Source organism: Ctenopharyngodon idella, chromosome 3 (genome assembly GCF_019924925.1).
Source record: "Ctenopharyngodon idella isolate HZGC_01 chromosome 3, HZGC01, whole genome shotgun sequence".
NCBI classification, from domain to species: Eukaryota; Metazoa; Chordata; class Actinopteri; order Cypriniformes; family Xenocyprididae; genus Ctenopharyngodon; species Ctenopharyngodon idella.
The window spans coordinates 13788773-13806945 of NC_067222.1; the positions used below are offsets into that span (position 1 = coordinate 13788773).

General features: G+C 35.0%; 1 protein-coding gene and 1 long non-coding RNA gene across 2 annotated transcripts in view; one reads left to right on the forward strand and one right to left on the reverse strand.

The window, feature by feature from the left end:
- Nucleotides 1–4856, reverse strand: part of LOC127509874 (uncharacterized) — a 196512-nt gene extending 191656 nt beyond the window's left edge. Inside the window, exon 1 of the mRNA XM_051889078.1 lies at nucleotides 4447–4856. The gene's annotated coding sequence lies outside the window, so the exon portion shown is untranslated. The remainder of the gene's footprint in view (nucleotides 1–4446) is intronic.
- A 6878-nt stretch (nucleotides 4857–11734) lies between these two features.
- On the forward strand, nucleotides 11735–12789 carry LOC127510087 (uncharacterized). The gene is made up of 2 exons (XR_007929471.1): nucleotides 11735–12059; nucleotides 12473–12789. It is a non-coding gene; the product is annotated as an uncharacterized LOC127510087 (long non-coding RNA).
- The last annotated feature ends 5384 nt before the right edge of the window (nucleotides 12790–18173 follow it).

Below are 18173 nucleotides of genomic sequence, written 5' to 3' on the forward strand. Positions count from 1 at the left end.
AGATAGAACTTTTTGGCCTTAATTCTAAGCGGTATGTGTGGAGAAAACCAGGCACTGCTCATCACCTGTCCAATACAGTCCCAACAGTGAAGCATGGTGGTGGCAGCATCATGCTGTGGGGGTGTTTTTCAGCTGCAGGGACAGGACGACTGGTTGCAATCGAGGGAAAGATGAATGCGGCCAAGTACAGGGATATCCTGGATGAAAACCTTCTCCAGAGTGCTCAGGACCTCAGACTGGGCCGAAGGTTTACCTTCCAACAAGGCAATGACCCTAAGCACACAGCTAAAATAACGAAGGTATGGCTTCACAACAACTCCGTGACTGTTCTTGAATGGCCCAGCCAGAGCCCTGACTTAAACCCAATTGAACATCTCTGGAGAGACCTAAAAATGGCTGTCCACCAACATTTACCATCCAACCTGACAGAACTGGAGAGGATCTGCAAGGAGGAATGGCAGAGGATCCCCAAATCCAGGTGTGAAAAACTTGTTGCATCTTTCCCAAAAAGACTCATGGCTGTATTAGATCAAAAGGGTGCTTCTACTAAATACTGAGCAAAGGGTCTGAATACTTAGGACCATGTGATATTTCAGTTCTTCTTTTTTTAATAAATCTGCGAAAATGTCAACAATTCTGTGTTTTTCTGTCAATATGGGGTGCTGTGTGTACATTAATGAGGAAAAAAATGAACTTAAATGATTTTAGCAAATGGCTGCAATATAACAAAGAGTGAAAAATTTAAGGGGGTCTGAATTCTTTCCATACCCACTGTATATGTCGGTAAATGTTGATAGATGACGTCATAAGGCAATTAGAATATTCATCATATCATTAAGTTGTATTCGCATTCTGCCAAGTGTCAGCCCTTTACATTTGTTTGCTTCTCTGCTGCTACCCTTTTTGCTCACATTATATATTTTAATACAGCCAAATTCCCAATAAAATTGTTTCATCTATATTTTTCTGTTTTTGTTGTCAGACAATATGAAATGGTGACTGAAACGCGGCCCATTAAGACTACATACAGGGCTCGACATTAAACCTTTTTATTCACTTTTTATTCACTAAAATGTATGATTCATCTTTCATTTTACATTCTTAAATTCGATCAATAAATTTAATTAGAATAAGATACTAAGCTGTCACCAATCAAATTAAATTTACAAATTTACAATTAAAAAAAAAAAAAAAAAAAAAAAAAAAAAGTACCTCTGCATTAAATAATGTTATGGGATTGTAAGAAATGTTGGAGGGAAAATGATACTTTTAAAAATTAAACCACCAGTAGGTGGCGTCAAGTAACCGTCTTAATAAGTGAGTCATTCATTTAAACGATTCATTCCAATGGCTGATTCATTCAAGAAAAAGGCAGTTGTTTATGAATAGGTCATTTAATCTTTGACTCAACCGATTCATTCAAAACGCTGAATCATTCAGTAATGAAAACAAGGCTGAGTGTTGCGCTATTCTGCTGTGATCTTTGTTTGAGACTATTTTTGCTGCTAAAATAGAACAAAAACAGTCAATGTTCTTTCTGAAATGTAAGTGACTTAATATTTGTTAACTGAACAGTTGTATGAAATCAGTGTCACGTTTTTAATCGTGATGGTAGCCTATTTAGAAAAGCAGCATTCTTGGTCATGTGATTTTGCTTGTATCAAGTTATAAAAACTTTTTTGTCTGTGCTTTGCTCATGTTTCCATTTCTCGTCAAGATGGTGCACGAGCCTCAACACCGCAACATTGTTATCTTCACTACATTATACAGCCTATTATTATCCACTATGGATTGCCACTTACACTAAATGTAATAAAATCTTTCACTCGTTTTTTTTTTTTGTTTTTTTTTTGTTTTTTTTTTTGGTATTGACGTTTTAATCAGGTCCAGGTAAAATTATCTTTCACTTGCCCCTTCAAAAAAAAAAAAAAAAAAAAAAATACACTTATCCCGGACTAATTGACAAGCGTTAGTGTCGAGCCCTGACATGTTAAACCTGCGCTAAAATCCTGATTTATAAGTTGTATGACAAAATCACCATACACATAATATAAAGACATTTGCTGTGATTTTGGCTATATGTACACATAAAATGATCACTCAGGTTAGAAGCAATAGTATCTATTTTATTTGTTCTCTGACATCCTCAACTGAATGCGCTGCTCCTCTCAGCCACTCTCTGAACAGAGCAGACGCAGGTACGCCTGCGGCAGGAAAGCAAGACCTCACGCTCGTGCGGCAGTACCGGGGAGTCTCGGAAGCTAGATCAGGTTAACAATTATATTCGTCACAATGCGCTTTCTTGGCAAAAAGTCGCAAAAGGGGTCTGAAAAGTCGCTAAGTTGGCAACACTGATTCAACCATCCGTCTCCAGGTCCCAGCACGCCGCTGTCCAAAATGACGTTACGGCAATTTTGCACCGGCCGGAGGCAATTACCAAACTGGTTCCGTGTGTGTAATCACACCAATGTACATATTTTGCGACAGCAAATCAAAGTTATTAATTATGAAGGCTATATTCAATATAAACTGGTATTATTTTGCTTCAAAACTATCTAAAGAAAAAAGATTAATGCCTGTAGGAATAAAATTTAATGCTTTTTAATTCCATTTAAGGCCTTAATTTTCGCAAAATCCATTTAATGACTTTTAATGCCCCGCAGATACCCTGTAAAACACACCTATTGTTTCACTTCAACTAGGATCATATTGACTACTGTTGTTTTTTACTCTGTGTGGTTGTTGAAGCGTCAACCTTACACTTACACGATTATTTTCTAAAAATCATCATTTGAAAGAAAGTCATATTCTGAGAGTATTTTCATTTTGGGGTGAAGTATCACTTTTTCTAGTATTATCAGAAACAAAAACTTTATTTTTGTTATCCAAAAAAAAATAAAAAATAAATAAAAAATCGTTTTTTGGCCTTTATATTTAAATTCAACTTTTGAATTTTTACTTTCATGTTTATTACCATGCAGCTGTTTTGTATAAAGTGTTACAGAAATGAAGATGACTTTACTATGAACATTATCCTGTACCTATGACTTGTGGTCAGAGGCTCTCCAGCACAATCGTTGGGCTGGTGGGACGGACAGCATGTGGACAAAGAAGCGTCTTGACAGATGGGTTTGGACCCGCACCTGTTCCAGACAGACAGAAACATATGAACAAAGACACAAGTGCAGAGAACATATCAGTTCATAAATTACACTAATTAAATCATTAACAATTATATATTCTACTTCTTAGTGTCTCATGATCATTCTAACCTTGTTGATGCTGCACAAACTATCTCCGATTCTGCTTCTGAAAATAAAAAGTACATACAGTCAGGGGCGCCTGCAGGATTTTATCTCAGGGTACGCACAGAACTAGAACTCCAGAACTAGAACAAAATCTACAGTATTTTATAGCCTAAAAAAAAAAAAAAAAAAATAATAATAATAATAATAATAATAATAATAATAATAATAATAATAATAGAAAATATGCCTGAACTCATAACGAGCGGCGAATTAAGTTTAGAAAAACATTTAAATTTAGCAAAAAACTTACAGGCTCCACTATCAGTGACAGGATCACGTGAGCATCGTCGATCAACAACAGCAAGCGGCACAGTCTCCCAAACACTACAGCTGAAATTTTATATTTATATTTATATTATATATATATATATATATATATATATATATATATATATATATATATATATATATATATATATATATATATATATATATATATATATATATATATATATATAGTTAAATATTTTGTGTGTAACGTTAGTTTTCGCTAGTGTCCAAATTAAAAACAACTAACGTTAAAACGGAAATCTAAAAATCTCAGATGCGTCTCCTCATGTGAGCAAATAAAACAAACAGGTCATTAAATTGACAAATAAAGTTAAAAGGCCTTGACAATACAAAACATTATACATCCAAAGTAGCAATTAACATTACATGTGTGAAAAATGATGACTAAAAATAAAGTTTTAACTCACCTTTTCCTCCGAGAACTCCCGGTGTTGTGTAATATTCGGTTCCTGTGAAAACCTGTTCCAGTGGGTGGAGTACACGTGAATATTCATGATATTTCCCCTGTTGTGGGCGTGGCCTTGAGACAACGCGCAGATGGAACTGAATATTAGTGCTCAAATCGAACTCGTTTAATGGATTTCGAAACGGTAATGAAGATTCAATGTTAAGCATTAACTGCAACAGTTGACATTTTCAAAACTATGAAAATATTTTGTAATATGATAAATCGTCTGTGCTGTTTTGCCTGATTGATTACAGACACAGCAAATCAGCGAATAACCCATGCTCGTCTAGGCTAGTAGTTTATATTTGATGTCTTTTATTTATTTATTTAATTATTTTTATTTCATTTGTGAGGTTTTCGATTTAATTTGAATATTTTGGTTAGTAGCCTGTACTATACCTTTTTGCCATTCGGTGACAGCAGAGTGTTAACAACAATGCCTGAAATAAACATCTGTGCCCTAATAACATGAAACCTGAGCCTGCTGTGAGTATTTGTGTAATTCTTAATTTTATAGCTAGTGTTTCCCAGCCTCCACAGCCATGTCAGTAAGGCTCAAACTACACATTTTTCCGGTTTTCTCATATTATACTGTATATTATGTAAAATTGTAATTAAAGTAACACAATTGCACATTTACTTGTATCTGTCACAAAAAAAAAAAAAAAAAAAAAAAAAAAAAAACACACCTTTAACAAAGCAACATCTTTCCACACATTTGGGAATAGTCTCCAAGTACTAATCGATTATAATAGATTGAAGGTATAGTCCAGAATCCAAAAATGAAAATTGTGTCATTTACTCACCAGTTTGGAACCAGTATGTTTTTTCTTTTCTTCTGTGAAGATATTCTGAAGAACATTAGGAACCAGTAGAACTGATTTTGGTGCCCATTTACTTCCATTGTATGAAAAATACACGGATACGTTTTTCAAAATATGTCCCTGTTACAAACCCTTTTTTAAAATATCTAGGGAAAACAAGGGTGCAACATTAAAACACTGAACGCTTACTGGAAAACAATCACACCATTTTTAAGTCAGCAACGTGTTTGTTTATTTACAGTGAGACCAGAACAAATTAACCCAAAATATATTTACATACATTTACAAATTATATACATTCGTTAACCAAGCAAAAATAATTCACATAAAAGAACGGGGAAAAGAGAAAAGAACGAGACCGTGCCAAATCAAAGAAAGAAACAAAATATAACCAATCTTACTAAGCAGAAAACAAAACTTCTAATCTAACTCAACCATCAATATTCACACACACACACACACACACACACACACACAAAAAACCCCTACATTGAACAAAAAGAAAACTCTTCAGCGTCAAGGACGCCCTATACACTACCCTTACTATAAACCAAAAATACAAAGAGTGGCACGTGTCACTAAACTAGTGTTCTATACAGAAATTGATAGCTCAGTGTGGCACATGTAGATCACGTGATATCTTACCTGTTCTTTATCTCTTTCCCCGTTTAGTAAAGTCGGTTTATCAACCAGATAACAGAAACGGAGAGAAACACCAAAGAGAAAAGATCAAATGGGCCGTTAACACTGACTTATCGAAGAACACACACTTAACCAACAGGTATTAAACACAAGGATGGTACAGGGTAAAACAAGCACGCGAGTCAATCACCAAACAACAAAAGAATGTGTGGCGTGCCAGAGAACTCCCGCTTCCTGCACAGGTGCGCTCTTTAATCATCAACTAGGGCGCCCTCATTGGTGAAGCCGCGCGTTGTGGTCACCACGCGTCACGGTGATTGGCAAAAGATTTGACCACTCAGGTACCCGCATCACCCTGCTGAAACGAAAGTAAAGACAAAGAAAAAAAAAAAGCAGAGGGAAGAAAACAAACAAACAAAATACCATTCCCAAAACAAATAATAACATGGGACGTAACAGTCCCACGAAAAAAAAATAGTCATTACAACTTTGAAATAAGATGAGGGCATCAGAATTTTTATTTTTAATGAACGATCCCTTTAACATGGACCCTGAAAAGAGCACATCCTGTTTTCATGAACAAAAACAGGTTGTATTTAGTTAAGAGTAAAATACCGTTTAGAGAAATAACTACTACTAATAAATATTATATTACTAAATATTTCCTACACACACACTTATATTTATATAAAGCACACATCGTGTCTGTTCTTTGACCATACGTTGCACTGAAAAACAACCTACTTTCATGTCATGTGTTTTATAATGGTAAGTGAAATCATCCAAAATGTAATAATCCATAATGCTTTGTTTATCGTGTCTCATTTTACAAGTATACATACAATTATACCATTTCTGATCTTCAACATTGTAGGGCAGGGATTCCCAAACGTTTCTGTCAGCCAAACTCTGTTGAACTAAAATATTTACCTGAAGTCCCACTGAGATTAATAAAGTTAATATTTCAATAACTCAACAACACACTTTCATGTTCACTGTTCTCTGATGTTGGTTAATGTGACGCCCATGTAAACAAATTAAATGTCAACTTTTTTAGTGTTTTATTTGGAATGTTTTTACAGTTGTATGCTTTTCATCAACTCTAACAAAGCAAAATGAAGTGAATGTCTGCTGTCTGAGATGATTAAAACAGGGCCTTGGCACTCAATGAGAACAGCCTCATGTATGTCCAGATCACACACTGCAGAGCTACAGTGACTTCAGCTCTCACATCCAGTCTGAAACAGACAGTGACTCTACATGATGATGATATGCATCACAAAAGCAAAATGAAGCTTCTGAAAAACAATAGAATAATATTCTTGAGGTAACTGCTGTCCTATATAAGAAAGACTGGGCCATCAGAACAATGCTTTAAAGGTTTATGCACTGTATTATATAAAGTACAAATTGATTATGATGACTGCAAGATTAATGAAACATTCTCCTCAGGTATGTAGCTTATGTAGTTAACAGAAACACTGGCTATATGCGAAATAAACAAGAAATTAAGGATGACTCACAACAGACTTATAAACATTTTAATAGGGCACAAGTGATAAACTGTACTATCCCAGATTAGAATAGGTTATTCGCTCATTGTTTGCTCTCCTTACCTAAATCCGAATATCTGTAATCAATCAGGCAAAACAGCACAGACGATTTATCATATTACACAATATATTCATAGTTTTGAAAATGTTAACTGTTGTTGTAGGAGCCAAAATGTGTTTGAAAAGGTGATGTGTTATTCTCATTGTGAACATTAGAGATTTCAGTGTACATAGGTAGCCTTCCTAATGCTGTAGGCAGGTGTTTGACCCGGAAGGGCAAACAGGTTTTGACCGCAACAGTGCGAAAGCGATGAACGAATGTAACTTCCTTTAATGTATTGGATACTAAATTTGACATTATGCACGGTGGTATTTTGTGGAGCCAATAAACTGTGTGTGGTGACGTAATAATGGTCTTCTTCTAATGGTCTTCTCATTTCTTATGGAGGAAGTAAACAACGTAACATCAAAGCAAGAAAGTGAGTCAACCTAATTACTCTGGGATCAAACAACTCAGTAGCTTAAACTTAGCTCCTATAATTGCAGTTAATGCTTAACATTGAATCTTCATTACCGTTCCGAAATAATCCATTAAACGAGTTCAATTTGAGCACTAATATTTTCAGTTCCATTCGTTTGCGCGGTCAAATGCCTGTATATAAGATTAGTACTGACAAAGTTCAGAGGCTGTCATATATGTGAATCAACTTACTTTGTTGTGTATTTTCAATATGAAAAATAATACATTTCAAAGAGTTTGTAGTCAGATGTCACACCATGAGGATTCAGAACAATATGAACTTTAAACAACAACCGCTCGCCTTCCCTTCCCTCATTCAGATTCAGCGTCAAGTCTTTGTTTGTTCTCGGTTTGTTCAAGCGACAGGCTCATTTCTGTATTGTTTTCATCGGACACAGCGCTACTTGTGCATCTTTTCTGGCGTCTTTGTACTGAAATAAACGTTTAGAGCAGCAGCAGCAGCAGCATGTGAAGAAAATATGTTGAATTCATTCAGACCAGAGCGACTTTGTGTGTTAGTTTGTGTGATTGTTTCGATGTTTTATAGTGAGAACTGTTACTGAATGTCAAGTCAAAAGTCAAAGTTTGAGATCTGAGAGGGGAACTGATGGGAATCCATCTCAAGTGTTGCTGCTGTGATTTTCATTTTTACCTTTATTTCTCTGTTGACAGTTATCTTTGGCAGATTATGTTGTTAAAATTGAAATGTATTGAACAGATACCTCTAAATACTTCATATTAACCCTTTAATGAGAACTTAATGATAATCTAATCATTTTTTCCAATTAATGCAGCTATTAGTAAATCAAACTGTTTAGATTAATATGGACATATTATGGCGTAGTTATTTACCTGAGTGTCATTCATGTTTTTGTATTATTGATGTTTTATCCATGTCATAATGTGAGGAATGATTCAGTTCAATTCATATTTATTTGTATAATGCTTTTCACAATACATGTCCTTTCAAAGCAGCTTTACAGAAAATGCATGTGTCTACATTACAATTTAGAGTGATCTGTAATCAGAGGTGTCTAAGTTATGTATACAAAACTGCACAGTTAGCCTAGCTAATAATGCATCAATTTAAACAATGCATTAATTTAAGGCAGAAACAATGAGCTCATTTAAGTAAAGAATACATGTTGTTAAATGATTAGGATACAGAAAATGTAGCATTGGTACATGTTGATTCAGAGTTTGCGTCATCTGAAGTCCTCGCAGGAGTTGGAGTCGTTTCGAGTCATCTCAGTATTGTCTTTCAGTAGAGTAGTTTTGTAGGCTTTTAGCATATATCCTGACTCAAATAGGCTAATGCTGGGGTACTCAAGTTTGGAGGCCAAGAGGGCCTCATTTAAACCGCATACATTTTATATACACATACAAAGGGCCATAAATTACAACTTGGATTACAAAACTTTTATGCAACAATGCATTCACACTCAGTGTATGACAAAAATGCCAAAACGCACAAGGAAAAACATTAGTGGGCAAATAAACTTAACAGGAACTGATGAAAAGAAGTCCTTATTCCTAGTAAAATTCTGCATTGTTTTCACAAGTAATTTCAGGTCTGGCTGTTGCTCAATTTTTATACTTTTTATACTCCATTGCACCTTTTTAATACTTTTTACACTTGCGGTCTTGGCCACTTGAGAGCTTGTGCACGCGACAGGAAGTAAGTGCGCAAGACTGTCCCGTGTCTTAAAAATGCCAAAGTGCAGTGCCCTTAATGCACACTAAACCCATACTATCGAGGCTAAGCATATCCCATCATGCATTATGTTCAGGAACTCACTTGCCCCGAAATCGCGAGATTTCAAGAAAAACGTTAAATTCAAAATTAAATTAATTAGATATTACATATAATTTGGTAGTTAAACATAAAGTGTTGCAATATTTTATTGGTGCAAAGATGAGTAGGTTATATTTGTACAACATTTGCAACTGTTTTTTATCACTTAATTAGAAGCACCACAATTTTAATATTGTGTTCTGTTAGTTACATCGCGACCACTGAACAGACATTTAGAACTTTATCTTAAAATGTGAAGTATTGAAAATAATAATAATAAAAAAGGGGTCCATCATCGTGATCTTCCTCATCTTCTGGGTCAACGATGTCCACATTGAGAAGAGCAGCAATGAGGGACATGATGGATGGCAAAGACAGGTGAAGGTGTTCACGGTGATCAGCTGCTTTATCGAAATAAAGCTGCAGAATTGGCACATATGTGTTGAGATGCAGTAGGATGTGGGGATCGCCGCCTGTAAATATATGATTGTTAGAACAATAAGAAAAACCAAGTTACCTTGGTTTTTCATTTCATTGATTAGTTTGGTCAGGTGTGTCTCATTTTGTTAATTAGTTTGTTCAGTGTATTTAAGCTCTGTGTTTCTTTCAGTTCTTTGCAAGCCCTTATCGCGTTGTACCACTTGTTCTGTTCTTTATTGGAGTGTTTTGTTTCGAGGGTTTCTGCTTAATAAATCTGACACTGCTGCAAATAAATCCATCTTCTCAATTTATTGCAACCAGCACATGACAATAATAAAGCATATTCACATAATTTATATAAAAAAAATGACGTAAGAATATAACACCTAGATATTGTTATTTGGAGAGGAACTTCATCTTTGGGTCGATATAAATCTCACACTGCTGCTCCTGAAGATGAACTTTGACAACTTTGGATGATGTTTGTCTGTCGTGTCTCAAGTTGCAGCTGATCAGGACAGATTTCTATGGAAGAGATGCTTTATCGTGTCACGTTTGGTGTCACTGCTGGATCTGAAGATGTTCTAGTTACTGTGATCGTGACCGTAGACTAGGGGCTCGTTCTTCGTACGTTGCTAACTCAGTTAGCTGGATTTGATTGATCATCCTGGACTTGCTGTCATAGCAACAGGTCCGTAAGCTCAAACCTGCTCGGGAGCAGGCTTATTTCATGTAAACAGGATTAGATTGCTTCTTTTTAAGCGGAGGTGATGCTCAAAGTTTGTCGCAGCCACTGCTACTTTTCCACAAGAGTACCCTAATGTAAACCAGGGACAATAATAATGATTTAAAAAATAAATTTGCAAATAATATTATAACGTTGTGTAGTATATCATAATATAGACACAGCCAGTTTTTCTCATTGAGAGATTCATTCGTGAGCGAATAATTACCTAATAATTTTATTGGAGTCTTACACACATGATGTACAGATAGTCTATGCCGTGCATGCATTAATTTGAACCGCGACAGCTATTATGGGAGTGGCTTGATGAAGCGCAGGAGATGCAGATAACTTGATCTTGACCCTTAAGAAACTTTAATTAATGCTGTTAAATCAGCTTCCATGGTAAATGAGTTGCTAATTACAACATTGAAATAAAAAAGTCCCTGTACAAATAGAAATCGTGAATATAGCCTAAATAATTTGGTAATCATGTAAAAAAAAAAAAAAAAAAAAAAAAAAAAAAAAAACAGTGCACATTTCATTCTGTTATCATTTGTCGTTCTTCTGTCATTTTATTCACTTGGCTGTTTCCTTATAAATGTCTGGAAATTTGTCAAGTTTTTCATCAGGTGTCTTTTTTAAATATATGATGTCATTATGTTGCCGTCTTGACTCCAGCCAATCGCTGCATTGTTGATCGTAGTTTCGAGTATCGATACATCTGTCCTTTTCAGGGAACACGAGAATGCCCAGTAATCTTAGACAACTTAATCCAGATATTTTAATCCAATCCGCACATTCGTTTGAAGAACCAAATTAGCCAGAGATCAGTTGTCACGATTAGAAGATCTAGCATCTGTCAAATCATCTCAGATGTATTAAGCAAGGTACGAAGAACGGACCCCAGATCATTGATCAAACTCTGATGTGTTTCTCTCCGGTGTGAATCCTTTCGTGTGTTTCCAGGGTTTCTGATAGATTGAATCTCTATGTGTCTTGATTTACATGTGAATCTTTTTTTACACTAAGTGAAGGTGACCCATTTTTGGGGAGCTTCTCTTTCTCCTTTCTTGTTCATGTACTTCAGGTCTAAAATTTCAAATGAGAGAAAACATGAAATGAAAAGTGAAGCCCAAAGTCAAGATCACTAAAATGACTGTTGAACTCTTCAATCCCATCAAATCTGGTCGATTATGATCTATTTTAATTTGATGAAGATGATTTGAAGATGATAGAAATAACTAGTTTGTTCATGAAAGAATGTAAATCTGGTGAGCATCAGCATGTTGTTCAGCATCATGAATGAGGAATGAAGAATAAACACCTCTTTGTTCTTCAGTATCATGATGTTTCATCTGCAGGTTCTGGATCACTGGATCTCTCTGTCCTCTCCTTCCAGATGCTTTGTAGTATTCCCGCCAAAAAGAAACGAATGAATGAATGATGGATTCTACAGCACTTTACTATGTTCTACTGTACACTTAGAGGTCTCTCCTCACCCATCATGATGTTCCTCCTCCACTTCACTCAGGTCTTCACTCTCCTCCTTCACTTCCATCAGGGCTGAAATGAAAGAAAAAATAATTAATTTTATTTTCAGTACATCAAAATTCAAAATCTATCTATTGAACATTCTAGCTTTTAAAACTACTAATCTAAGATGCAAAGTAATTTCAAACTTAACCTTAAAATTGTTAAAACTGTCTTGTCTTGACAAACTTTTTTTTATCTAGTTAGTATTTGTTATGCTGAATTTATGTTTTTAAAAAAGATGTGTGACATCATATCATGACAGTTTCAGTGTCTGTAGAAATTTATCATGTTGAAAGTCTAGAGTAGCTGCAGCTTTAACTGGTTTTAAATGAACCATTTTTATCAGCATTATCAGTGTCCTACATGTTTCTCTCAACCCTGTTACTTCTGACATGATTTTCCTCCTTTTAGAAACAGAGGATTTCTTAAAACTGTGACACCCAGGAAGTGACATCATCTGGGCTCTTTCTACAGCATGATGGGAGGACAAGAAAATGATCTCAATCCATTTTTACACAAACTGTACAGTGTTGATCACATTCATCAACGCTGTTACCAAAGTTACTGTAAGAAGAATAATCTCTATAACTATGAATAACTTCTATAAGAGAAATACAACAGTAAATCTGAATGTAAATGTGCAGAAGTGTTTGAATCTCTCTAACATGAATGTTGTTCAGCATCATGAATGAATGAAGAATAAACACCAACCTCTTTGTTCTTCAGTATCTTCAGTGTGTTTCATTCTGCAGGGTTCTGGATCACTCATGTTCTCACTGTCCTCTTTAATAAACTCAGTCTTTGCAGATTTCAGCTCTTCCTGATGCTCTGATGCTCGTCTGATGGGAATATTCCAGCATTTATTGGAGAACTGCTGTGGGAGGAGCCTCACTGATGATGTGATTGTTGTGGGAGGAGCTTCACTGAGGATATTATTGCTCACCCTAACATTATTCTGTTTCTTCATTTAAATATAGTCAGATATCTAAAATGTGGAAAGTAAAATAATGTAAATTCTTCCAAATATAAGTAATGGTATACAAAACAGTTGTATGCATAAAGACAAAAATAAATGTATAACCATCAAATCCCCTCAGTCTGGTGACACCAGGGATGGACTGGGACCAAAAATCAGCCCTGGCATTTTGGCCCAGACCAGCCCACCACCACATAAGATCACAAATACCACCCGTCCTTGCGCTCCCCTGCCCTGAATAGGTATACGAACTCCTACTCTTTAAAACTACTAACGCCATGTAATGTGTAAGCAAGAATCAGTGAGAGTTGACACATTGTACTTCAAAAAAGTGGTGTTGAATAAATTGTAAACTTACCCAATCAAAAAGGATGCAGGTGAACTCCTTGTACATCTTGTCTGTGTGCGTGTGACAGAGAGAGAGAGAGAGAGAGAAGGATGGTAAAAGATTGATCAGTGATTGATAAAAGTAGCAGTTTATAAACTGACATGGGAAAGGATTAATCCAATGATCACTGTTTTCCAAGCAAAGTGGTGTTGAATAAATTTTAAACTCAGAAAAGTCAAAAGGAGCCCTGTGAACCCTGCTTAGATGAATCCTTAAAACTCAAGACTGTGACAGAGAGAGAAAGTAAATATGATAAATTATTGATCATAGGATAAGGGTCTTTGGCATTAGATAAAATGCCAACTTACCAAGTAAAAAAGGATGCAGGAGAACTCCTCCTCCAATATCTTGCATTTAAAGACTGATATTATACAGTGATTCCCTTATGAAAATTGACCATAATTTTACTACAAAAAATAACCGATACTGCAAAAAAAATAAAAAGGGGAAAAAAGGAGAACTGTAACCATTTCAGATATTTCAGTCTTGATACAGATCAAAATATTGATATTTTTGACAACTACTCTCTATAAATTTTGCATCTGAAAGGGAAACTCCTACAAATAAGGTCAGCCACAGAAATAACCCTGTCCACACTTTTTCATAGTTGCGTGTCTTTAGTAAATCCTGACAGTAGTTTTTAACACCAAAAGAGGGTTTGCGCTGCACAAGTTGTTAGTATCTGGTCTTTTGTTTTTTAGTTTGCAGCTTCTTTAGCTCCAGCAAATGTCTTACAGCAGTATTTATTTTCATTCTCTCCTCTACAGATGAATACAGATGTTGCCACCATATGTTGTGTAAATAAACTCAGTGCTGCGCTTCCCTCTGAATCCAGTAACACATCTCTATACCTGATATGCTTAGTATACCAAAAGTACAATTGCAGGGTATTTTTTTTAAGCAGATAAATATGTAAATGTATTTGTAGTACTAACATTTTAATGATCTTTTACTTTATTTTAATGAATGGAGTATTCATAAAATCAAACTATATTTTGATTCATATCTACATATAATACTGCTGTAGTTATTTAGCAGTAGTTTTATCCATGTCATATTGAGAAATAGCTGTAGTATATTTCAGTAGGCAGTTTTATAGTCTTTTCTCATATATCCTGACTCAAATAATCAGTTTCTAACAGCAAACACTCAGAATAAAGTGAGATGATCTGAATGTCTTGTTGAATGAGTGTTGATAGTCTGAGGATCATCAATATTAACAGAGAAACTGCTGAAAACACTCTTTATTTCATGTCAATAGTTCCTGTTTTCACCTCATTTATTATGCTGATGTCTTCAGATCTGCTGTAAATTGACATTTAAAGCTCATTTCATTGGTACATTAGTTCATCAACAGACTGAGGGGATTTTGTTGGCTACCAGGGTTTAGGGTGTAATGAAATACATGTAACTTAGTTACGTATTTAAAATACAAAATTTGAGTAACTGTATTTCATTACAATTAAATTTTAAATGTGTGGTAATCAAATTACAGTTACATCCGAAAAGTATTTTACCTTGATGATCCACGACTGTTTTCATATTTTGTGACAGTTGTTTGTGAGTCCCCTGTAAAAAAAAAAGAAGAAAAGATAAGATAAGAATAAAAGGTAATTGTGACTTTTTATCTCACAATTCTGACTTTTTTTTCTCAGAATTGCAAGATTTAAACTCCCAATTGTTTTTTTTGTTTTTTTTAAAGTCAAAAGTTATAAGTTTAAATTAGAAGTTATTTTCTTGCAATTGTGAGTTTATATTTTACAATTCTGACTACTGACAATAAATCATAAAATGTTTGGATATTTGTATTCTGTAGGGTGAAAACAATTTGTGCACTGTTAAAAGTCTCAGTTTTGTATTGATTTTGAAAGGTTTTATGTGTAAAAAAAAATCTGCATGCTCCCACTGTACATCAGAGAGGTATCCTGGGATATAATGGGAACAAAATTAAATTTTTAACACAAATAAAGTGGTTATATTGTGAATATACATTTTATTTAATGTGCAATTTATTCAGATGTTTTAAAAATATATATACATATTTCATAATATATTTCATATACATATTTCAAAGAGAAAACTGTGTCCCCCAACTTAAAGAAAAGGTGAGTTTTATTTGACCTACTTCTTGTGTGTAAAGGTCACTGCAGGTGACGGTTGATCTGAGGGGGGCATGGCGCATTCATTCTTTATTATAAATTTTGCCAAATGTCTGACAATTTCGTGTTTTGCACTTTATTAATGTCTGTCGTGTACATATTTTGAATCTATGATAAATCTTTGATAAATATAGTCATAGTTATTATTTTTTCCAAAATGTCCCCAAAATAAATAAATATAAGTGTGTATTTGTGTTAATTTGTCTGTGGTGTTACTGTCTCCATTGGGGAAAATGAATAAATATCCAAATGTCCTTAAGCTTCCATATTATCTGTGGTTGAACAGTTTCTAAATAATCCACTGTGTTTTTACGTTTTGCTCTGAACACACAGAGATTCCCAAAATAACATTATGTCTGCAGACTTGTCAGGTTGAGATTGATCTAAGACTTTTGAATTCACATTTAGTAATTGTCAAAAATACAAAGATGCTGTGCAAATACTGTTTTATTCTGAACTCAGAATGCAGAAAGGAATACTCAAACTCCAGACACACAACAGAATCAGAGTCCTCAAAGTCTCAGTTTGAGACTCGAGACTATTTACTTCATATGAAACGTCCCACAGCAGAAAGATTGTTTAAAATTCATGTCCTGTTCTGAACACAGACTGCAGCAGGATCTGACGAACCTACAGCCACTGGATCAAACCAGAACTCAGAATCACATGAAATAAAAGCTCTCATGGAGAATGAAGATCAGGGTACTGGAACGAATGGAGAAACTCAGCCGGATTCAGTGGTGTCACAATCATAATCAGAAATGACAGAAAAAGTCTGTAGATCAATCCCACACACTGATGGTTTGATCAAACTATCATGAGCTCAGACAGGTATCAAGATCAGTGTAATTCTTTATTTCTAATGGAGATTTAACTGATGTTATAACTTTAATCGTACTGCTTTGAGTTATTCTTTGCATTTTCTTGTTTTTAACTGTTGTGTAAATAGCTGTGAATAAATGTGTTTAAAGTCATCATGAAATCAATCAAAATTGACCCTATTTACTTTGTTAGTGCATATTACTAGTCTTGTGTTGAACAATTAATCCGTGCAAGGTAATACACAGAAAAAAATTGTTTGTCGTGGTAACCTTTAATCAAAATCTGAAAAGTTACTTCCGGTCTGGAATGGCGTTCCTTCTCAGATGATGTCAGTTTGACGGCTTGGGTTGAAAACGCTTAAACTACTCCCCTCCAACCGTTAGTCTGTTATGTGTGAGAGATGGAGAGGAGGAGTGCTGAAGTTAAACCCTGTCCTCTGTTCAATATTCCCTTTCACTTGGAAAATACGTCATAACACTGGAGAAAAGTCGTTTGCAACTTCCGGTTCACGGGGACTTTAATGAACTGTTTAGTTGCACCGTTGTTGTGTATTTATGTGAAAGGGGGACATGACAGTGAACTGTGCAGCTGCAGGTACAGGATGCCATTATCTGTCATCTATAAGATCTGCCACTGAAGCATGTTGAGCTCTGAGAGTTTACAGCAACAGTTTATGGGAGTTAAAGAGGTCAAGACATGAGAAATCAAATTTGCTTTGATCTTTTGACATATGAGAGGTCTTTGTACCATTAAAACATCCTGCAAGTTTCGCAGCCTAAAATGTCCTTCCCATTATAAACAAAGGATTTATTTAATCAAGTTTTAAAAAAAAGCTTGTTTTGATATTATGGGACATTTGTATACGCCCGCCTCCAGAGCAAGACATCACCAATAGTTTTACATCATCACACCATCCACACATTTTCATTTATTGACACAGAACTCATGTTTAATGCATTCATCCTTACATCATCTATAATACAATATATTGTTAGCCCCGAGAGTATTTACATTAGTGAATTAATAGATCCACATTAAATGTTTGTTAGTAGTCGGGTGGTAGAACTTTTGTTAAGCGTGTCAGAGTTTTGGGTTCTAATCCGCCTTCGAATAGTTTTTTTTTTTTTTTTCTCATTAAAGTGCCCCAATTATGGATTTTTGAAAATTACCTTTCATGCAGTGTGTAATGTAGCTGTGTGTAATTTAGCTGTATCTGCAAAGTTGTAAAGCTGAAAGTGCATCATAAACAAAGTTATAGGCCTTTATAACAGAGAAATTGGTTACCGGAAGTGCTCATCGAAGCAGTGCATTGATTCTTCTGGTTATGTATATTTTCATTGTGCTTTAACTGTCACCGTCCTGTCAGCGTAACACCTACGTTTTCTTCACTGTATTACAATTAAATCCTAATCTTGTAATGACAAACTATATATTGTTGGAAGGGTCTAAGTCTCTTAAATAGATATGTTTGCACTGTTTTTTGTTACAAATTATGTAGGAACAGTAATAGATTAATTAATGACAAGATTGCACCTCAAAAATCTACATCATAACACAAGTTCTGACCTTTGTCACAAAAAGGTTTTTTCGTTGCCTTTTTTATCATAAATTACATATTTGAAAGTTTAAAACCTCAAAATTCACACTGTGAAAACCATTTTGAAATCGGATATTTAGGCTATTTGTAATTTATGCCGCGCAGCGATTTTCAATAGCACGTATCAGAGGATTATTATGAAGGCAGCTGACATTAATGGAGGAATTTGC